Source organism: Puma concolor, chromosome A1 (assembly GCF_028749965.1).
Source record: "Puma concolor isolate L17-30 chromosome A1, mPumCon1.1.hap2, whole genome shotgun sequence".
NCBI classification, from domain to species: Eukaryota; Metazoa; Chordata; class Mammalia; order Carnivora; family Felidae; genus Puma; species Puma concolor.
In genome coordinates this window covers 20717378-20742505 of record NC_141667.1, presented here as the reverse complement: position 1 = coordinate 20742505, position 25128 = coordinate 20717378, and positions in this window count along the sequence as shown.

Sequence of the window (25128 nt, the reverse complement as noted above, 5' to 3'; positions counted from 1 at the left end):
CTTAACCAACCGAGCCACCCAGGCGCCCCTAAACTGGTGTTTGGAAGCCACTATAACTTAACAATGAAATAAATATACAAATTCAGTGAGATAGTATATTGAGATAAAATATTTTATTAAGTAACATGCTGAAAAAATATGGATTTAACCAAACAAGCACCTACCCAGTGAATAATTCAGACTTAATGGAGTCTAAGGTAATACTGCATTTGTTAAAGTCCACATATCAGACGGTGTGGAAAAAAGTATTTTGAAACTATAACAAAAATACAGCAATCAGTGAGCTTGCTTTTCAGAGTAAGACTTGAAATCGTTCAAAACACTGTTTTCACCCCCTTTTAAAATGAAACAGTCCTTAGTGATTTGAATGAGCTAGATAGAAATTGTTCTCAGAAATTAGAAGTCTTTGTAGTTGTCAGATAGAATAAACACAATTCCTGATGGAGTGGCTAAGTGACAACAGCCACCTTTTATTCATTACATTACCAGAAGATACCCAGTGAATGTTAAGTTTTCAATCCTGAACCTGCATTGTTGTTTAAAAACATGAAAAACAGACGTCTTATGAAGTTCTTAGCAGTAATGATGCTTGTCCCTGTGATGAGAGAAAAAGCCAAGCAACAGCAAGGTGCTCCTTTTGGCGAGGAGGATTATGATTAAAGAAGGAACACATCAGGGCTTTTATAAACCTGATGGAGGGATTACTTGAACTGTAGAAAATAATGGAGTGTTAGCCATCACGATACTCCTACTTGATTTGCTGAGACTTAGAGGGCACTACTAAAATCGTTATCACGCAATACATTTCAAGTTACATAATATTCAAAATTGAGTTTTTCCTTTTGGATCAAGAAATATAAAACACTAGCCAATAATGAGATGTAATTTGCAAAATATAAATGAAAATGAAGATCTCTTAAGGTATGTTTATAGCATTCTGTGTGCATTATACTATTATTAACTGGTTATAATTAACCAGTTCAATTTCTTTAACTGGTTATAGTCCGTAACCAGTTAAATATCAAATATCAAATCATGAAAGTATGAATAAAAGTAATGCTATTCTGATTCAGTCAATGAAAATGTTATTTGAACCTATATATTTTTCAAATTTGTTAATGGAAAGATTAGTAAGATCTAAGATGTTCACTATCAAAGCAATAAATCTGAGAGTTTCCTATTTCTCTATATAGATAACAGGTATAACCAGTAGAGTACCAAGCAAATTTAAGTAGTTCTTATTTGTTAAATCCAAACATCACTCAAAATAAAATCCTTACAATCATGGGACTATTCTACTAAAGGAAGTGGACTTACGTGAACTTGTAATGTTACTACAGAATGAAATAAGATTTCAGAGAACTTTCTTTGCTTTGTTTTAAGGAAAAATATATAGGTAGAAAGCAACATATAATGCAGTAAGGGTCAGTTTTAGAAACAATCTAAATACAGATTCTGCCACTTGGAAGCATGTTGTTGTGTAAAAGTTATTAAACCTCTCTAAGATTTAACTCCTTATCTTTAAATCATAATACTCATCTAGGGGCGCCTGGGTGGCGCAGTCGGTTAAGCGGCCGACTTCAGCCAGGTCACGATCTCGCGGTTCGTGAGTTCGAGCCCCGCGTCGGGCTCTGGGCTGATGGCTCAGAGCCTGGAGCCTGTTTCTGATTCTGTGTCTCCCTCTCTCTCTGCCCCTCCCCCGTTCATGCTCTGTCTCTCTCTGTCCCAAAAATAAATAAACATTGAAAAAAAAATTAAAAAAAAAAATAAAATAAAATAAAAATAAATAAATCATAATACTCATCTAAAATAGCTAATATTCCAGACACATAATTCTCAGTCAACAAATGTTTATATTTTTATCAATGAACTTTCAAAAATATTATATTATTGTGGTTTATTGCTAATGCCTAATTTTAAAAGTAGTGTTTATTACTAGGGAGAATCAAATGGCTGAGTAATGAAATCTACATTCTTGAGTGGAAAAGATGTGTCTGCTTATAATGTTCCAAAATACTTCAGAAACTACAGAAAAAATAGGATATCATGTTGCTGTCTAAGCCAAATCCAGGTTCTGAATTTATATAAACTAAATATTTTCATGTTTGTATCCAACATCTTAAGTACACTGCCTAAAACTAATACTGACCTGTTTCATTTTACTGATGTCACTACAAATTTCTGTATGTAAAATTGTGATACATGAAAAATAAGCAAAGTTACATATGCTATGTCTTCTTTTATGTGATTTAATCAGGGGATTCTTCTGTGTATGCTTGAAGAAAATGTGCATTCTATTTTTCTTGGAGGGTATTTTTTTTTAACTTTATTTATTTTGGGAGAGAGAGAGAGAGAGAGCACGAGTGAGTGCACAAGAAGCAAGCAGGAGAGGGTCAGAGAGAAGGAGAGACAGAATCCCAAGCAGGATGTGCAACATCAGTGCAGAGCCCAATGTAGGGCTTGAACTCACAAACTGTGCGATCATGACCTGAGCTGAGATCAAGAGTCGACGGAGCCACCCAGGCGTCCCTGGAATGTTTTATATGTACCTTTTAGAACCATGTATTCTGAAGTATACTGCAAATAAAAATGTTCTTGTTGAAAAAGAAAAAAAAAAAAAACAACACTAAATCTAACTGAGATACTAATTTAAAATAAAGCATATCAGAGGGGATGTGGGGGGGATGGGTTAAACAGGTGAAGGGGGTTAGAAGTGCACTTATGAGCACTGAGTAATGATATTGAATAAATGTATTGTACACCTGAAACTATTATAACACTGTATGTTAACTGTACTGGAATTACAATTAAAAACTTAATAAAAATGCTAATCTTAAAAAAAGAAATTACTCATTTGAGGTTATATAAATTAGAAAAAATGCTGTTTAAAACTTCACAATTATTATTTTTTTAAATTTCTTCTATTGCATGTAACTTTGGAGAACTGACCATTTATGAGTACCATGCAGTTTGAGAAGCCATTTATTTTGAATCCTCTTTGAACTTTCAATTTTAAGTCTTTAGCCTGATATTATCCCAACATAATATTTAGCTCATGATAAATAATTTTATCATGATAGTACACAGATAAGTTATACATTTAAAAGGCAACTGTAGTTTTGTTATTTTCTTTATAAGAAGTATGATTAAATTCACTAAAAAAGGACTCTATTTAAAAGGTACTTACATATATCACCATTACAAATGCCTGCTTTCATGTGTGTTAGAAATATAGCTATTTAATACTGTCTCTTACATTATCAAAAAATAATTTTTTTCAAATACTCAAGCCATAATAGAGTAATGATTAAAATAGTGGGGATAGTGGTTGGAATGGGTCACAAAGTAGAGAAACTATGCTATTAAAGTTTTTTTTTTTTTTTTTTAATTTTACTATTTCAACTGGGGTCAACTATCTCTGTTTATCTGTCTCTGTCTGTGTCTCTATCATACTTCAAAATTGATTTTTTCACATTTATTATAATTCGTTATCTAAAATACTAAGTAAGAAACATCAGCTCTTTGAACTTTGTCAGAAATACATATTTCATTACTGAGAAATGATTTGAATATATTGCTAACATTTATTCAAGACATATCTTGGATGTAAGCTGGTTTAAATTAGGATGTATTTGAACACCAGCACACTGATTTTTTTTCCACATCACTCCCAGCCTCTGTTTCACATTCCTTGGCATTTCCCATTTCCCCCCTTTCCTGTGCAATGACCATGTTTCTGAGGAATAGTTATAGTTAATGAGCAAACACAAAGCACCATCATTCTAAAGACAAAACTTACTCTTGGTGTCTTTTACTAAGAAGAGAAAATAATTGCTAGTGACAGTCATTGCCTGACTTGAACTACTCTTGGTGTTCCTAGGGCATTTTTTTTCTTATCTATTCTTCCAATCTCGTGTCTAGCTTAAAACAATAAAAGTGAGAAAATACATATAATTTTCCGGATTTCGCATTTCAATTTGCAGTGATCTTTAAATTTTTTTTTTCAACGTTTTTTATTTATTTTTGGGACAGAGAGAGACAGAGCATGAACGGGGGAGGGGCAGAGAGAGAGGGAGACACAGAATCAGAAACAGGCTCCAGGCTCCGAGCCATCAGCCAGCCCAGAGCCCGACGCGGGGCTTGAACTCATGGACCGCGAGATCGTGACCTGGCTGAAGTCGGACGCTCAACCGACTGCGCCACCCAGGTGCCCCTGCAGTGATCTTTAAAAAGCATCTTATTTAGTGTGATTGTTTATTGTTCTGGGAAAAATGAGATCAATGGAAAATTAAGTATTTACAATGAATCTTTAGCTCCCTTGAGTAAAAATATGTCTAGCAAAGTAGACTCACAAATTTATTAATTCCTGTTTATACATAATGATTTTAAATGTAAATGTTAATGAGAAGGAATTTGAAAATGAAAGGTATAGTTATGAAATATTTACAGGTCTTCACAAATAAGATGGCGTTGAGGGGACAACTGGTATCTGGTACTACATCCTGTTTAGTTATATAAATAGTGATAAGCACTATCTTAATCTTTTCACAACATTGCTACATGCATTTCATATTTTATTCCTTTTCCCCCTGAACTTTTTTTTTTTTAATTTTTTTTTCAACGTTTATTTATTTTTGGGATAGAGAGAGACAGAGCATGAACGGGGGAGGGTCAGAGACAGAGGGAGACACAGAATCGGAAACAGGCTCCAGGCTCTGAGCCATCAGCCCAGAGCCTGACGCGGGGCTCCAACTCACGGACCGCGAGATCGTGACCTGGCTGAAGTCGGACGCTTAACCGACTGCGCCACCCAGGCGCCCCTCCCCCTGAACTTTAAGAACATCATGAGAGACCGATTGTGCTTTTCCTTTTCTAATTTTGAGACAACTAGAAACGGACATCCTCATATAAATGATTCTAGGATAATCACATCATCTTCAATGAACAATGCACTGAAATTGACTTCACCATTAGCTCCAACAGTTAAGAACCTTCATAGTACATTGATTTTATGACTTTTCTAAAAATTCTAAATCTTCACAATTAAGCTGACATAAATGAAAGCATGAATTTCTCATTAAAACAGTATAAATGAATTTCGCTTTCCCTTGCTTCTTAGGAAATAAGACAAGAAATTCTATATCATAGTTTCTAAAACTTAAAAAAAAGACTCAGATTTCTTGATAAATATGCATGCAGAACTTATATGTGTGAGAATAAAATTCCTTGGAATGTGAACACTCCATATGATGGTGTTACCAAGATTTGTAGGAAAACAAATGTTCAAATTAATTCATTTTTTTTTCTGTTACATCATCTGTTACATTTATGTTATGTTTTACAAAGGGTCTTATGTTGGAGCAAATTCTCTTTAATAGCTAATTCTCTTTGTAGTTTCTGGCTAATTTTCTTTGATGGGGCAAGGATATTTTATAAAGCTATTTTTGATATTTTTCTACTTACCTATTTATTTTCCCCCGACTTACCATATTTTCAAAAACTTTTCTCTTTTAATTGTCAATGTGATATCCCTTATGCCTGTCAAGGATTTTTCTTTAAGGATCTAATATGTCAAATCCAACTTAGGGCAGCACTTGTTAAGCTAAGTCCTTACACAAGTTTCAAAGATAATGAAGTGTTCATCAAACAAAGTGATGACAAGGGAAGGGGTGACCATTTATAGTCCCTTTCAGGTATATTTATTGACCTCAGTGACTCAAAGCAGTTCGAATCACGATTCCTGACAGCTGGGGTTTTGAGCAGCTTTTCTGAAATGCCGAATGAAACAAGGCTATGGTTTTGAGATTCATTTTTATTTTCCCTCAGGAATAAGGTCACATTCTAAATGAAGATAAAAACACCGAGTGTCAGTGACATTTCTCCAATAGGGGGAACAAAAGTATCTAAAGAGGATTATATTTCCAAATACACAGCTGCTGATTGCTTCAAGTTTCTAAATATTGCAGGAAAAAATATGAAAAACACATTTAAAATATTTGTAATTTTCAGTTTTCAAAATGTTTCAGAGGTGTTCTTCAACGGTATCAGTGGGGGTGGGCTTATTTGATTTTGAAAAAGGAAAATTTTGAATATACCAGAGACAGTTGACAGGCAGATCTGGTCTGGCAAGAATCTGAGTGACTCTCACCAATATGATAAATCACACCTTAATCTCTTCAACCAGGATCCCCAGTTTCATGAAGCTTGTTCCAATTAAATGACATTTCTTATTTATGCAGAATGTGTAAGAAGGTTTTGATACCATTCTTTGTTCAAGGCCACTTATCATTTAGAAACAGAATTGAAATGCTTTGATACACCAAGGCAGGATTAGTCCTTCCAGTGTTTACATGTAAACATAGACGTGAGCACTTATTCTGTGATAAAGGACTGACAGCACAAAGCTCCCTTTGCTAAGCAACCTGCACAGTCTTCAAGGGATGAATGCACGCTAAAATTGCAGTGAAAGACAAGTAGTAGCTCCCCATGTATCCCAGAGAAAAATAAATAAACAAAATGTTAATAAAAGCATTAACTGATAGAAATTGTTGAAACTTAGTAGTGTAGTAAATTGAACATTGTGTGTGTGTGTGTGTGTGTGTGTGTGTCTGTATACATACACACAGGCAGAGTAATATGGGGGGCTTGGTGTCATCTATCTATCTATCTATCTATCTATCTATCTATCTATCTATCTATCTATGTTTCACTTGGAATTGGTTCTATACAATGCCAAAATAGCTGTCCAAATCAATCCAACTAAAGGTAGTAAAACTAGTACAGTGCATACATAAATTATTTAGTTTTGTTCTCATTCAGTTAACAAGCTAATTTTGTAAATAGTTGGACAAAAATTTATTCAGACAAATGCATGAACAGGAATTGTTATAGAAATAAAGTAAAACCATCAATAATTCAACTCCAAGTTTATAATTTCAATGACTGTTAGTTTTTGGTTTTTTTTAACGTTTATTTTTGAGACAGAGAGAGACAGAGCATGAACAGGGGAGGGGCAGAGAGAGAGGGAGACACAGAATCCGAAACAGGCTCCAGGCTCTGAGCTGTCAGCACAGAGCCTGACACGGGGCTTGAACTCCCGGACCGTGAGATCATGACCTGAGCCGAAGTCGGATGCTTAACCGACCAAGCCACCCAGGCGCCCCATCAATGACTGTTAGTTTTAAATGTCTTGATGTAATGCTAATCGCTCATGACATGAATACATTGTCTATGACTTTGTAAAAAGCTAATCATACATGAATTTAGAGTATACTATATATAGCTTCTATGTCAATAGTTCAGTAGTTCAAACTTAACTATCTTCTAGTTGTTAGTATAGAAAAACACAAGCATAAAGTAGAAATTTCATGATTTTGGCAAAAGGGATCCATGGGGTTCTTTTTTTTTTTTTTTTTTTTTTTTTTTTTTTTGAAAAAGAGTGAGCAGGGGAGGGCAGAGAGAGAGGGAGGGAGATAATCCCAAGCAGACTTTGCAGTGCAGTCCAGAGCCCAACGTGTGGACCGAACTCATGAACCATGAGATCATGACCTCAGCCAAAATCAAGTGTCCAACGCTTAACCAACTGAACCAACCAGGCAACCCACAAGCATTTCTTTTTAAAAGTAATTCTATCGAGGTGTGATTAATATACAATAAACAATACATGTTTAAATATCTTGACAATTTTATATATATACACCCATGAAATCATCATCACAACTAAGGTAATGAATATACTCATCACCATGCATGCTCTTGCACCCCATTTTAATTTCTTCTTTATGTCTCTTTCTCTCGCGTACGCAACAGGTTACCACTTATCTGCTATTTTCTATGTTTTGTCTGCGTTTCTCTTTATTTATGGAAGCAGGATAAATGTGGCCTCTGTTGCTTCATCTTAGTCGTAAGTGGAAGTCTACATTTTTTATACTGTAAAATGTATCTCCTGAGAAGGAAAAATATTGAGCAATATGGCAATAGATAAAGATTGTTTCAAGTCCATAGCTAGTAATGCTGATGGAAGTGCTATTGTCAGGGAAGACAAACCCATACCCAAAATATGCATTTTATGAGAAAAATCACTATTCAATCCTTGATGAAAAGGATTTAATCAGTCTACTACAAGGTTGTCAGCTAGCTGCTCCGACGTAATTGTGACGTATCAGTGTTACAGCATCAGCCTATAATGGTAACAGGTTTTGCAATAAGTAGTCGTATTAGAGAAAACTTGAAGTCCAGATGTCTGAGTTCATGTTCTTTCACTTGCCCCATGGCAGGCATATTCACTAGATATAAATAGTTTTACATAATGTGCCCATATAGAAAGCACTAATCCATTCTTATCGCTTCAGATCTACTTGCCACATTAATCTTTTTGGTTTTTTTCCCCCGATTCTTAGTCAAGCTGGTCAACTCCTTAGTCACTGTCTAGGATCCATATGTAGATATATCTATGTCTCAGGTCATTTATACTTCCACATAAAGTGGACCAGATATTTCACCCAAATATCTGTTTACTGGAAGGATTTTCTGTCCCTAAAGTTATTAAAAGCAACCCAAGTAGTATCTCCATGCAGCAGTCGTACATATTCAGCTGGGCTTGAAATGTAATATGGACCCATCTATAAATAAGGATAGACCATAGGCAACTCCCCACGAGACACTAGATATAGATTGAGAGATCTATAATTTATATTTATATGTGTATATATTTCTATATATAATGTAAATGTATAAAAATTGATATATAATCCACCTTAAACTTGATTATTAACCACATTTAATTGTTGGTTTAGCTTATCTTATATACTGTGTTTATGAAGGTGATTAGAGAGGTAGAGTAATATGGGGGGCTTGGTATCTCCTGGTCAGGAGTTTAGCTTCCACCAGGGCTCATTAGGAAGCTAAACCCTGGCATTCTTCCAAAGCCATGCTGGTGTGTGCTGTGATTCTCCAAAGAGAGCTCACCAGAGACTCCATTCAGAATTTATTACTGCCACAGATACTTCTAATACCATTTGATGTGCTGGATCATAAAGCAAGACAGCTTGCACCACAGCTTGAACCTAATTCAGAGACCTATTTTGTTCCACAACCCACTCAAAATTGGCAGCCTTATGGGTTACCTGATAAATGGGTTAGGCAGCAGAGCCAAATGTAGTATATATTTGCTCCAAAATCCAAGGAGACGCACCAAGACTTTTGCCTTTTTCTCATGGTGAATGGTACAAGGGGTCTCTTATCTACAAGGCCCCCCCATATCACTCCTCTGCATGAGGTGTTTGCGATGAACAACTTTCTTTTTAACTGTACTATCATAAAGAGAAAGAAAATTGATATGGTCCTTTGGCAAGACACCAAGTATAATCAGAACCTAACATAACTTTTTTTTTCTTATTTATGGGCATTAGGAAAAAATGTTGCATAATAGATGCTAGGGTTTTCATTTTTTAGATAAAGACATCACATCTGGAAAAGGAGTTATAATTAGCATCCTCACTCAAGAATTGTGTGATGACATCACTATAATTCTTTATGACTCTTAGATCAAAAGATTTAAATGGAGATAAGTAATCTTTATCAACTTTGCATTCCTAAAGCCTGTGGTAATAATAGAAATACTCTACAGTTCACCTGCTATGTTTCACTGTCTTTGTAGGATGTGGACAGTTTTAAGAGAATCTAACTTTAAGAGAATCTAGCTTTTTCTATATATTGACTCCTGTCTGTAATATCGCTCCAAATGTTAGTGCACCATTGTGGGGACTCGGCAGATACTAAGTGTATCTATTCTGACTATATCTTATGGTATAGGGGAAACAACCATGGGGCAGATCTGCAGTCATATTAAGTCCACTGCTAGAAGGACTTGGATTAATACTTAATTTATTCTGACTGGTGGACCAGCATGGCATTTTGCATCTTTGAAGATCAGCAAAAGCTAAGTAATTATATAGTATCTTCAGTTTGTATCTGAGAATGTCAATGGTTAATGGCTGAAACTCTGGTGAAGGCTTCAGACAACAGTCTCAGGATTTATATGAGGCTCCAATGTTGGGCTCTTCCTTAAAGGCACCTTGCTTCCTCCACAGTGGAAGAAATCCAGGAATAGTTTCTAAAACTTTGGGTGTTGTGTTAGTTTCCTGGGGCTGCCATAGCAACTTACTACAAACTGGATGCCATAAAAAGCAGAAATTTCTCTCTCACAGTTCTAGAGGCTAGAAGTCCAAATTTAGAATATTAGCAGAGTTTTTTTTTTTTTTTTTTTTTTCTTGCTACTTTCAGGGAGAATCTGTTTCATGCCTGTGTCCTAGCTTTTCAGGGCTGCTGGCAGTCCTTGTTCCTAGGCTTATAACTGGATCACCCTATTCTTTCACTCCATCATCATGTGGCCTCTTTGCCTGTGTCTCTTCTGTATGTCTCTATTTCTCCAAATCTCTCTCTCCTTATAAGGATAACAGTCATTGGATTCAAAACTCACCCTTATCTCGTATGACATTATCTTAACTTGATTACGTATGCAAAAACACTGTTTCTGAATAAAGTTCCATCCACATGTACCAGGTATTATGATTTACTATATCTTTAGAAGATACAATTCAACCTACAACAGGTGTATGGGCATTGCAAAAGACAGTGTAGTAACTCTGAACTTAGTGCTGCAGAGAGCAGAGTGACAAATGTGGAATGGATCAGGAAGGGCAAATGGAAGATACCAAGTACACATGGAAACTGGAAAAGTAATCAGGAGAGATGTTTTTTTAATTTATTTTATTTATTATTATTATTATTTTAGGAGAGATGGTTTTTGAGAACAGTAGAACTGTTTCTACTGAACAGTAGAAAACAGTCTGGTCAAGGATATCAATTAAACTCTCTATCAAGTTGTACTTGGAGTCTTTGTGCATTATGATATGGGGTATGCTTTGAGTTAAAATCTGCTATGTAACAATTGAAAGTAATTTTCTAAATGGGACTTTTTATTATACTACCTTATTTTTTGCTCTGACTTTTCAGAGCAGATATTTTGGTAGTGGTTGTAAGTTGTCCTTTATCCATGAGTCGCCAAAATTAACCAAGACAAAATGGACACAATGTGTAACACTGGACTTGGGCCAGGATATCAAATTTTGGTAAAACTCTGGTTTGCCTTCTTTTCAGTAAGTTAATAATATTGTTTAATATTTATTTGTCTAATTGTCAATATACCTCATGGTCACAACCATTGCTTATGAATGACATATTTTCTATTTGGTCATTGCCTGTGCTGTAATGATTATTAAAGTTTTTGAGTGGATACATGCAGTGGTACTAGTTTCCTTTTCAGATTATATATCTGAGAAAATGGTGGATGTGTATTTTTACAGCCAAGGTGTACAAGAAAATGGATGTTTGTTGTTTTGCTGCCCAGCATCAGCTGTGAATTTCATTATGATAAAAAGCTTTTTACGTGGCGTTTGGAAGGTTATCTCTATCCCAATCCATGTAGTCAGGGGAGGTATTTATTAGGTATATCCATACCTCCCAATGGCTATAGTGATTAGCATGTGACTCAGTGAACATAATCACAAGTGTACTGATTCAGGGATGGCCGTATAACACAAAACAAATGCAATGGTGTTTTCCGTAGGGTTTAACATAGAATACTGGGGTCATTATCTGAAGTCTTCAAATTGAGACTGCTGAAAGCTTAGAATTCCTGAAACCACGTTCCCTAAGTTTCTCAAGACTAAAAAAAACAAATAAACAAATCTCATCTTAGAGAAAAGATTACCCAAAGATGGAAAAATCTCAGAAATTCACAACTTTGGTATAGTACTTGTATCTTTCATTCAGGCCAGAAATAACTTACCAGGATTTCCAGAATGCACATGAAAATAAATTTGCCTTTGGTTTAAGAGTGTCTGATTAATCTTCCTGATGTCCAAATAAAAATATCTTTACTAAATAGCAGAATTAAAATAAATCAGTAGATTCATCCAACTGTATTTAGTATTAATACCAGATTTTACATCTGTTTTGTACTTTTCTTAAATCATTGGCTCATTAACTCCAGAGCATAGTCATATCAAGAATTTGGCATATGGAACTGAAGGAAAAATGGTAGCTTTATGCAGAAAGAACTAAATACTTCTGTGCTGAATGCATAACAGTAGAACAAAAATTAAACACAAGAATACATATACATGCATGTATATGTTTATGTGTGAAAGTTGAGTTTCTAAAAATATTCATTTCAAAGTAACTAGAATAGTTATCTCTCAACTATACATTTGAAGTTTACTGTAATACAGATGCTCATCTAAGTCTAAATTGGACTTAGCAAAAATTTTTTTAAATATTTGTTTCATTCTTTCATGTTTTAGGGCATTTATGCAGTTAATATTTTCCCCATATTATATACAAGAAAGCTGACTCAGTAAGTTCAGGTAACTTCCCCAAGGTCATTTTAATGAGCAAGTGAAATTGTCATTTTCACGCACATTTGCTCCAATGAACAAACAAACTGATCTAAAACAGTGTCTGCTCTAGTGATATCCATTTGTATAAATCCAGACATTTGACTTTCAGTTCCATTTTCAGGGATGCCCTGTACCCCCAGGGAAATCAATCTAGTATTCTCTCAACATCTAAAAAATAATGAAAACAATAGTTATTCATCTTGGATCTCCTCTTTTTGGCACACTAACTTCGAGGACCTTCTATTGCTGGAAATGACTGCTCTCTTCTGTAGTAAGAAATTCTGCCGCTTATATTTGCATCTGTCCAATTATGTTATCTCATCGTTGCTTTGGACTAAGCTCAAGCATTTTGCTTTGAGCCATACCAGTTACACTAGCCAGTTATACTCAACTAATTGGTAAGCATACTTACATTATTCAAATAAAAATATATTGTTCCTATCAGAATTTAATTATGAAGAATTCAATTTTTATAGACAAATATTAAATCTACTTTTGATTGCATACAGTGTCAAGAGTCAGACAGAATAAAAATAATGAATTCTAACTGTCTAAAGATAATAGTTTCTTAGGAAAATGAAGATACCAACATTTTGTGAATACACAGGTAGATGAAATATTATATAAGCTTGTTATTTTATGTGAATTTTTACCTTGCTCTGTAGAAGATTTTAAAGTTATATCCTATTTTATTTATAGTTTGGAACGTTCTAGCTGAGAGTATTGGAGTAATATTGTGAGAAATAATAATTTAAATAAGATACAAGCTATTTAAATAAGAATTATATTTTTTTAATTTTTTATCATTTATGTATTTTAGAGAGAGAGAGAGAGAGAGAGAGAAGAGCATGAGTGGGGGAGGGGCACAGAGAGAGAGGGAGACACAGAATCTACACTTGATCTTAGCCAAAAGGCCGAGAAGCGATTGGGAGACACAGAATCTGAAAGCAGGCTCCAGGCTCTGAACTGTCAGCACAGAACCTGACGCGGGGGCCCGAACCCACAAACTGTGAGATCATGACCTGAGCCGAAGTCAGGGGCTCAACCGACTGACCCACCCAGGTGCCCCTCAATACGCAGTACATTTTCATTTAAAAAGTGTAGACTAGGGGCTCCTGGGTGGCTCAGTCGGTTAAGCGTCTGACTTCAGCCAGGTCACGATCTCGCGGTTCGTAAGTTGGAGCCCCGCGTCAGGCTCTGGGCTGATGGCTCAGAGCCTGGAGCCTGCTTCCGATTCTGTGTCTCCCTCTCTCTCTGCCCCTCCCCCGTTCATGTTCTGTCTCTCTCTGTATCAAAAATAAATAAACGTTAAAAAAAATTAAAAAGAAAAGTATAGACTAATGCATTCTTAAGTGTTGTCCTTAGAGAACACAGTAATTCTTCATCTGGAGGAGAAAAGGAGAATATTAATTAATATGTATTATGAACTGACCAGGTAAAGGATAAAATTGCTATACCATGCTAAAGTAAGAAGAGAAATGCTTTACATTGGGTATACTCTACAAGTTTATGTCATAAAATTTTTATTCATATAGCACTTTTTGGAAGTATTTTCAAACATTTATTTTGAAAGTTTTCAAAAATTTGGCTCAGATAGATCTGATATCTCTAATGACTTCAGATTGATTTGGTGTTTCTATACACATTTAATGTAGTATTTTGGATTTTTCATCTATTAATGTTTACTCATTTGTATTTTTACAAGCATTGAATTGGAACACATGTCTTATTTTGAACCCAAAATGTTGTGTTGTAGTTCTGGATCTGCATCTTTCCTCTCTATAGACATGGATTATTTTGAGATCATTGCTTAAATAATCTAAGTTGTGAACCAGGACATAGCCCTCATGGACTTCAATATATAGAGTTCTAAGTTTGCTGATAGTAGTGCCCAGTAATGAAAGCAAAATATAACATTAGAAAATTCTAAATAAAGGTGTTGATCTAAAGAACTTTTACAGTATAATTCATTATATCAGAAATTGTGCATATGAGATCGGAGAAATTGATTCATATAGAAAACAAAAGGCATAGTCAAAAGCTGTTCTCTGAATCACTAGATTTTGCCCCAAGTATATGGATCCAGCCATCGGTAGAGAAGAAATAGGCAAAGATCCTAAGCAATTTCTGATTACATATTTAATCTTATCTTACTACCTACAGCAATACCTCTTGTCATAGTGTTACTGCAGGTTTATAAGAGCATCAACTGAGATTACATATGGTTTAGTTTTCCACTGTAGTATAACAAACGTCGCAAACTTAATGACATAAAATATCATCAATTTATTAGTTCACAGTTCTGTAACTAAAAGTCTGGCACAATGTATCTAAGATTGGGCTCAGGGTATCACAAGCTGAAATTAAGGCCAAGTTCTCATACAGAGTCTGGGGGGGAAATCAGCTTCTTAGCTCATTAGGTTGTTGGAAGAATTCAATTCCTGTGGCAGATGGACTGAAGTTCCTGTTTTCTTGTTGGCTGTTCGCTCTTGGGGACTGCGTACATCCTTTGACATGTGACTCCCCCCATCTTCAAACCAACAACAGCATGCCAAATCTTTCATGTGCTTTCAATCTCTGATTTTAAAGGTCTCATATGATTAGGTTAGGTCCAACAAAGTAGTCTCTTTTTCTTAAAGTCAACTGTGTCATATAATATAGTTCAATCTCCCAAAAAAAAATTTACCCAAATCACAATCGCTAAGATTTTATGCAATGTGTCCATCGGTGTGAAGCCAGGCTGTTTTGGAGACAGTCATTTTGTAATTCTGACTGCCACAATGTGTATGAAACAATTTTGTAAATAATAAAGTCTAATTAAACAAATGGTATAAATACATCATATACATTCATATTTGGCGACTTAAAAATATGGAGCCTTATACTGACCTCTGTTTTACTTTTAATTTGTGTTCCACATTTTTGTTTTGAAATACTATAACATACCATGATGCAAAAAGTGCAAATGAATCCTTAGGGGAGAAAATGCTACTTGGGTTATTTTATTTTATTTTTTTTTTTATTTTTTATTTTTTAAAATTTTTTTTTCAACGTTTTTTATTTATTTTTGGGGCAGAGAGAGACAGAGCATGAACGGGGGAGGGGCAGAGAGAGAGGGAGACACAGAATCGGAAACAGGCTCCAGGCTCTGAGCCATCAGCCCAGAGCCTGACGCGGGGCTCGAACTCACGGACCGCAAGATCGTGACCTGGCTGAAGTCGGATGCTTAACCGACTGCGCCACCCAGGCGCCCTTACTTGGGTTATTTTATATTTTCAGCCTATGTAGTAAAACTTTGTTAGGATTTCAGTTGCATGGCGATAATTGCAGCAATATTAAATAAATTGAGCAATTTAATAGAACAGAATTTCTTCAAGTTGTTCCCTGTATTTATTTTGATCATCAAAAGCTTGTTGGGGCTCTTCACCTGTAGAAATGGTAGACTAGTTTATTCTCAAATTTCTAGACCAAGTTTCCCAAGCAGGAAACCTACTAAAAACAAAAGAAGCAAACAAATGCTGAAGGCATCATAGGTTTACCAAGGCAATGAGAATTGGTGGGGTCAATATCAAGAGTTAAGGAAGGCACAAAGATGTGAATATAGCACTTGACACTGCTTTTTCCTAAGAGGCATCTGGTAATTCCAAAATTCATGACCAAGAAACTAAGAAGCCAGGAAAGCATTTGGCAAATTTAAGATCTACTGCACAAAAATTGTGGTTTGGGGATCTGAAAAGAAGACAAGCTGTAAATAAGACATCTTTGGAGTAGGAAAAAGAAGAAACAAAACTGAAGGGCAAAAATGCAGCTTTAAATTGTTCTACTGATGTCAGTTTAGCTAGTCACATGAAGCGAAAAATAAACTCATTTCAGAAGAAAACATCATAAATCCTCATATAATCTCTACAATTTTTCATACACCATTCTGACAATCAAAATAATAAGATAATTTTAAAATATCAATAATAAAAAATTTTAAATGCATTCAGGCATATAAAAAGACAAATGTTGACTACAAACTAAGTGAAAGAGCAGACAATAGAAATCATCCACAATTCCAGGTATTGGGGTTACCATGCAAAAACTTAAAAATAAGTTTAATAATAAATAATTTTAATGTATTAAATAAATTAAGAGCCCATGGAAGAATTTTTGAACTCAAGAGAAAGCAAACTTATAAACCAAAAGGTCAGTTAATGGACCCAACCAAAGTAGGTCAGAAAAAAAAAATTCACATTGAATACAAAGGAAAAGATGTAACTACAAAATATCATGAAAAGCATGTGGGATTCAGATAGAAATTTAACAAATATATAACTGGAGTCTCAAAGAGCAGAGGTAAAATTTGACGTGAAATACATAATATTTTAAAAGGCAATAATTTAGGGTGCTTGGATGGCTTAGTTGGTTAAGCGTCTGACTCCTGATTTTGGCTCTAGTCATGATCACAGTTCGTGAGTTCAAGTCCCCTGTCAGGTCTATGCTGACAATCCCTCCTTAGGATTTTCTCTCCCTCTCTCCCTGCCCTTCCCTCACTTCTCTTTCTCTCTTTTCCTCAAAAAAAAAAGATAAGCTTCAAAAAATATAATATTTAAAAAACAATAACTTATTATTAAATAAACATGAAAAACATCATGATGCAGATTTGTACAATCTGCATAACTAAGCAGATCTATCCTACAGCTCTAAGCAAGATAGATAATAAACAGGCATAACTATGTCTATGCATTTTGTAGCAGTACTTATGAGAACATTACAAATATGAGATCATAATTGCAGTCTTTGGGAAAAAAAGACATATTAACATCACAGGAACAAAGTTTTCACTAACTGATAAAGCCAAGGGAGGAACCATCTAAGTAATGTCAAATATCCATAGTCTTTCTCATAGGAAAAGTATTTTCATTTTATTTTCATTGAAGTATAATTAACACATAGTGTTATATTAGTTTCAGGTGTACCACAAAATGATACAGTTCTCATTGTTGATACATTACTCATTGCTCAGTAAGGAAAGTGTACTCTTAATCCCCTTTACCTATTTCCCCCATCCCTCCACCCAATTCCCCTCTGACAACTATCAGTTTGTTCTCTGTGTTTGAGTCTGTTTTTTGTCTGTTTTTCTTTGTTCATTTAAAATTCACATACGAGTGAAATGACATGGTATTTGTCTTTCTCTAACTGACTTTAATTCACTTAGCATCGATGTTGTTGCAAATGGCAAGATTTCATTCTTTTTTATACCTAGCAATATTCCATTGTGTGGAACACACACACACACACACACACACACACACACACGCACATCTTTATTCATCTATGGGTGCACAGTTGGGTTACATCTATATCTTGGCTATTGTAAATAATGCTGCAGTAAGTATAGGGCCACATATACCTTTTCAAATTAATTTTTTCCTTTTCTTTGAATAAACACCCAGTAGTGGTATTACCAGATCATATGGTAATTCTATTTTTAATTTTTGGAAGAACGTACATACTGTTTTCCACAGTGGCCACACCATTTACATTCCCACTAACAGGGCACGAGGGTTCCTTTATATCCAAATCCTCAGCAACGGTTATAAAATATTTCCATTCTTAATAATTTATTGAGATTCTAAGTGTTGTAATGAATTCCCATTGCCTTGAAGTTAAATCCAAGTTAGTAAATGTATACCATTCTCTTGTGTAAACAAATAAATAAAAATCTATTCATTACAACCTCAGTTAGGCATTCTGTTATTCAAAGATGAAATCACACCTTACCTGCTACCTTTCAAATTTACCTATAAACCAATTATGCAAAATTTCATGATGGCTTCAAAAAACAGTGTATTAGTATCTACCCCCCCCCCCAAAAAAAAAGTAATAATAGCTGAAAGAGTTTGAAAGATAGAACAAGGGGAAGTTTTAAGGGAATTAGTTGCTGTATTTCCTTTATTGTAAGTTTTAGTTCTATAACTTCCAATTTGTTCTTTTATATAACCTATTTATTTGCTTAGGTTTTCTATTTCTGTCTATTTCAAGACAATTTTTACTTAATTTTTAAACATCTTTTGATAGCTACTTTAAAAAATCCTTATCAGATATTTTCAACATCTAACTCATCTGAAAGCTGACATTGGTAGTTGATTATCTTTTTTCATTCCAGTTATGATTTTCTTGGTTCTTTTTTTTAAAATTTTTAGTGTTTATTTATTTTTGAGAGACAGAAAGAGAGACAGAGTGTAGCAGGGGAGGGGCGGAGAGAGAGGGAGACACAGAATCCAAAGCAGGCTCCAGGCTCCGAGCTGTCAGCACAGAGCCTGACGCAGGGTCTAACTCACGAGCCTCGAGATCGTGACCTGAGCTGAAATGGGACACTTAACTGATTGAGCCACCCAGGTGCCCCACCTAGCTAGCCTCTTTATGTGTCTGATTTCCTTCTCTCATTTCAGCCCACCTATCCCAGTACCGCTAGTTAGAGGAGGGGTTTTCCACACCTGCCAACTTTCTCTAGCTCAGTCTCTCGTGTGGCCTCTTTTGCGTACCTGCTTAATTTTCTCCCAGCAGGGTGGGTGGTTACAGGGAATCATAGGATTCCCAGGTCCTATATAAAAAATGTTTTGGGGGTTAGTGCCCATATCAATTCTGTTTTTCCAGTTTTATAACATATTTTTAACCTCAGAGTAAAAGTTCCCATTCCCATCTACATTCTTTTTTTTTTCCCCAGATGTAAGCATACAACTATATTCTGACCTATGCCTTATAAGTATAAATATTGTATCCTAGCTTCTAGGAAGCTCCTTAAGAGACAGTAAAACTATGTCTTTTTTTTTTTTTTTTCTAAATTTTTAACGATTATTTATTTTTGAGACAGAGTGAGACAGAAAGAGACAGAGCATGAACGGGGGAGGGGCAGAGAGAGAGGAAGACACAGAATCTGAAACAGGCTCCAGGCTCTGAGCTATCAGCACAGAGCCCAACGCGGGGCTCGAACTCACGGACCGTGAGATCGTGACCTGAGCCGAAGTCAGACCCTTAACCGACCAAGCCACCCAGGCGCCCCTAAAACTATGTCTTTTTAAAAACCTTTCCTTTGGTTCCTAGAAGAGAGAAGTTGACATATTAAACTGTAAAGCAAAGGCTATGGAAAGAAGAGCAGGGAGATGGAAGGATCTGATTCCTTGGTCCCAGACATCTCACTAGGCCTAGGCTATCTACCTAGAAATTTACCTGTGAGAGAAAAACCTTATGTATGTATGTATGTATGTATATATATATATATATAATCACACCACTATTGCAATTTTCCATCATTTATAGGTAAATTTAATCATTACTAATACAAAATTTTCTGCCTAAAAGTAGGAAACTACCAAAGCTAAAACTTAAATGTGTCATTGGCTCAGCAGGTGATACAAAGGTGAATTTTGCAGATGGAAAGCTAAGATGTGTTTATTCATTCAATGAAATGATAAAATACTCAATGAGACTTTCATTTACAATACCCTGTAAATCAGTCTATATCACGACTGAGGTCCTAGCATTATGATAACCTGTAGAAAAAAATGAAGGTGGTCATTTGTTGGCAATTTCTTTCTGTTCTCAGCAAAATCATATGAGAGAGAAAAGCTGAAAATAGAGTTAGCTCATCCGTGAACAAAGACATAATATTCACTCAATGGTATCATTCAACTTTTGAAAGTAGGAAAGACAAATTGTTTTTGACCCCCAAATTGAAACAGTTAGAAGACTTTGTCTTTCTTCAAGTTGTAAATCTACTTCTGATATGAAGGTAAAGTTGTTGCTTTTCATCCAAACCATGTTTTTATTCTCATATGGTATGGTAGACCAAATAAGAGCACCTCCCAGCTCATAGGGAGCAAGGAATCAAGAATCTTATTTCTACAGCCTGTAGGGACTGGATTCCTCCAATGACCTCAGTGAGCTTGGAAGCAGATACACCCAGGGTCTCTTGATAAGAGCCCAGCAGGCCAACATCTTGATTTCCACCTTGTGAAATTTGAAATGGAGCATTCAGCTGAGCCAACCTGTACTTCTGACCTGCAGAACTGAGAGGTAATAAATGTGTATTGTTTTAAGCCAGAGTTTGTCGGACGAGTTACAAAAGTGATAAGAAAGCTAAGACAAATGGCTCCAAGGTATCAAAATGGGGGGGGGGGGAGGTGGTACAGAAACTCAGCCAGAAAAAGACCAGAAAGTCAAACTAAAACATCGTATCTATAAAAATTCTAACCAGACTTGTCTAGAATGTCTAACTAAGGAACTTAATTAAGTTCTAGAGTGGGGGGTTGATAATTGCTTTAGGCAATAATGGCTGTGTTTATTCCCTACCTCAAACTGGTCGCTAAATTTGAGTTTGATAATTATCATCTCATTTCTGCTCCAATATGCATATTGGATATTGAGGATAAATTACATAAAATTTTCAGAAAATATATACTGTTTTGTTTTAAAGTACTTTTCAGGGGCGCCTGGGTGGCGCAGTCGGTTAAGCGTCCGACTTCAGCCAGGTCGCGATCTCGCGGTCCGTGAGTTCGAGCCCCGCGTCGGGCTCTGGGCTGATGGCTCAGAGCCTGGAGCCTGTTTCCGATTCCGTGTCTCCCTCTCTGTCTGCCCCTCCCCCGTTCATGCTCTGTCTCTCTCTGTCCCAAAAATAAATAAAAGTTGAAAAAAAAAATTTAAAAAAAAAAAAAGTACTTTTCATTTTAAATATTTGATATTTCTATATACATTAGATTTAGAAATCAATATTTTTATTAAATATTAGTTTAGCATCTGGTATATATCAGGCATTTTGTTAGGTAAAAGAGATATTCAGGGTAATAAAACTTGCTTCTTCAACAATGTACAATATAGAGGTAGAACATCTATGTATTGTATGCCTAAGATAAATTCAGATGCTTTCATCAATAGGACAGTGGCAACTCACAAAACAGGAAGTATGATGAAGAGAAAAGAAGGACAGGGTCATATGACCCAGTTGTAAATGATGATTCTGAAATAGTAAGATGTAAAATCTAAGAGAATTATTTCACCTCTCTGTGCCTCAGTTTCTCATCCAAAAGTAGAAATATGACGTTTTTTGATTGAATAACTGAAATTATTAGCTATAATAAAGGTAAAGGGCTTAAAAAATTAGGAAAAAAAGGGGGGTGCCTGGGTGGCTCAGTCAGTTAAGCATCCAACTTTGACTCAGGTCATGATCTCGCGGTTCGTGATTTCAAGCCCTGCATCAGGCTCTGTGCTGACAGCTCAGAGCCTGGAGCCTGTTTCAGATTCTGTGTCTCCCTCTCTTTCTCCGCTCCTCCCTCACTCATTCTCTCTCTCTCTCTCTCTCTCTCTCTCTCTCTCTCTCTCTCTCTCTCTCAAACATTAAAAAAAATTTAAGCAAAAATAAAGGTAAAGGGCTTAGCACCCTTTTGGCTGCATTGTGATGAGTTTATAAAGAATATCATAATCAGAATGCTTTAGTGATAGTAATAATAGGTATTTTATTTTCTAGCTTTTGGATCACTTGATCATGGGAATTCACATTCACATCTTTGAATCAGATTGCAGGTCACTCAAAGGTGGTAGGTTTTAGGTGGATTCATCAATGTGAAAGGCCTCTCTGGCTGTCTTCCTTAGAGTAGAGTGGCAAGCATACTGTATGTCTAAAAATAAAAGGGCACACACATTCAGATGGCCAAAAGGAAGACTTTGGCAAAATTCACTAGTTATAATAATCCTAGTAATCTGTTTGAGCATATAGCTGCCCAGAAAAAAGACTTTATTTCCCCATCCCAATACCTTGTATACAGGTGACACCATCTTGATTGATGTTATACTTATTGTAGACACCAGATCAAGACTTTCTCCCTGATGCACCGAGCACTGACCAGCCAGTGAACTGCCTAGCCAGACTTTAAAATTAGAGAAAAACAAATCTTTATATTATTTAAACTACTGTCATTCTAGGATGTCTATCATTCACAGCTAAAACTTATCTTACTAGATATATTTTTAGGTATTTTGTCAAATTGTCTATATTAGAACCACAAAGAGACATATTTAAAAGTGATTCCCTGTGTGAAACAAAAGCAGGTAAGGGAAAAGTTGGGGGAGGAGACTTTTTTTTCATTTTAAGATCCTCAGTAAAAATTTGATACTTAAAATTTTAAATATAAGTTATGCTTAGTTATATATTTGTGTATATCTAAAATTTAGTCTTAAAACTAAAAACAAAAAAAACAAGATACAAAAATAGAAGTAGAGATAGGGCTTATGCATGCTAAAGATCACTGAAACCTGGAAAGCAGCAGACGTGGAAAGATGGTTCTATTAATTGGATAGAAACATTCTTACCATCAGTTCTGTAAACTAAGAAGAAATATTATAGGGGTGTTGGGCAGCCAAAGAAAGGTCCTTTAATAGAAGTTTTATATTTTGGTTAACCCAGTATCATGAATTCCTTCCTACCTGAGATGATAGATCTGTGTGTATTTATTATTGTAATGGAGGGCCCCATCCCTCTCTGTGGAAAGCTGTGAGGAAGAACATATACAGTAAAACTTTGGACTGCCGAGTAACTTGAGTAACTTGTTTTGCGAGTGTTCCACAAGACAAGCAAACATTTCTAAAAATTTTAAGTTGATAAATGAACAATATGTTGCATTATGAGTAGTACATGTCACATGATCACAGCGTAGCCAATGGTTCTTGAAATTCACCTTGATATACCAGTGTTTTGGATTACAAGCATGTTTCGAGAATGAATTATGCTCACAAACTATGGTTTAACTGTATTCCCTTTGCTTTTCTTCCTGGCAACAATTATATGGCAGCATAAGTTTGAACTTTCATGACTGTTTCTTTGAACTTTGAAAGAATGATAGGAAAAATAATGCTATGGCCGGTAGAGGTGCTGAGGGTCTAGAAACAGTGAAATAAATTGTGACTTTTTCCTCAGACTGAGCAAGTAGTACAATTATGGTTGCGTTGGTGGTTGTAACCTGCATTCTTCTTGTTCATTTTCTGAAATTCCTATACCTTTCCATTACATTCACTCTCTGACTAATTTAGTCACAGATAATTTCTGATTTTGTATGATAAACTTTGCTTGGTAATCTGTCTCTCTAATTAAATTCCATGCCACTCACTTCTCATTCTCATTCAGCATAGCAGGCCTATTTTCTGATCCTTGAACACAGCTCACATCTTTCAGCCACAGGTAATTGGAAAATGCTTCTCCTCTGCCTAAGTGTATTTTCCCACAAAGTTTTGCATGATTGTTTACAGTCAGATCTCCTCTCAGAGACAGAATTTCCTGGCCTTTACCCCTACTACTTAGAGTCAAATAAAAATTACTCTATTATATATATATATATATATTTTTAATTTTTTTTCAACGTTTATTTATTTTTGGGACAGAGAGAGACAGAGCATGAACGGGGGAGGGGCAGAGAGAGAGGGAGACACAGAATCGGAAACAGGCTCCAGGCTCTGAGCCATCAGCCCAGAGCCTGACGCGGGGCTCGAACTCACGGACCGCGAGATCGTGACCTGGCTGAAGTCGGACGCTTAACCAACTGCGCCACCCAGGCGCCCCAGTCTATTATATATTTATATGTTTGTATTTGCAATTACGTTTAGTTGGCTTTTTAATTTTTAGCCTTTCTTTTCCATTAAAATATAAGCTGTCTGAGACCTGGGGCCTCGTATGGCTTGATCATGGCTCTCTCTGTCAGCCAAGTAACCCAGAACGACTCCTAATGTAATATTTTCTAAAGGAAAAATAAAAATGTAATTCAAAGAAAAAAACTAAATTTGGATAAAAAGTTATACCAGAGGAATCTATATGATTTTTGAAAATATGCTTATTTAGCTCTGAGTTTTCTAAGTATTTGCTTTTATTTTAACATTGATATCTGTCGTTACATGCTTTTTCTGCTCTAATTATATAATATTTGTCATTTTATACCCTTATTTAATGGTTAGTTTGGTTCTATAAAGATTTGTCTGAGACAGTATAGGATGAGTTACTGCGATGAGCACAGACTAGATCAAGGGAGCTGGGGAGTGGTAGCCAGGGGTGAGTCAAATAGATGACTCCAAAAGGCAAGGTTAGTAAAAACTCCAAACCATGAATCTGTTCTGAGGGGAGGTAAAACAAAAACAAACAAACAAAAATTAGAGTGCCCTATGCTGGGAAAGAAAGGCTTATTAAAGCTTAAATGGAAGTTATTGGTGGGAAAACATTAGATTACGATTGTTCTCTTAAGTTCCTAGGCTAAACTTGACCACCTTTGGTCAACCAAGGTAATTGTTGAGCAATTTGTCAGGGCAGTACTGCCCCCAATTTCACGTGCCATTATTTCAGTCCAAACTACTTCCCCTTTGGACATAGTGTTCAATGTCAGTTCAGAAGGTTTACCTGGAAAGATCATTCTGTGGGTCAGAACAATACATTTGGGGATCAACTTCAAGGACATTCTGTACTTCAGACTGAAAATTCACACCTTATTCTGTTCCCTATCCTAAGTTATATTTAATCACTATGATGGAAATAATACACAAGAGGTTTTTCAGTGAGAATAAATGGTAACGTTAAGATAAAATTCATAGGCACTCCAAAATATCAAAATCATGCCCTCTTGAAATTTAAAGTTCAAAGATATTAAAG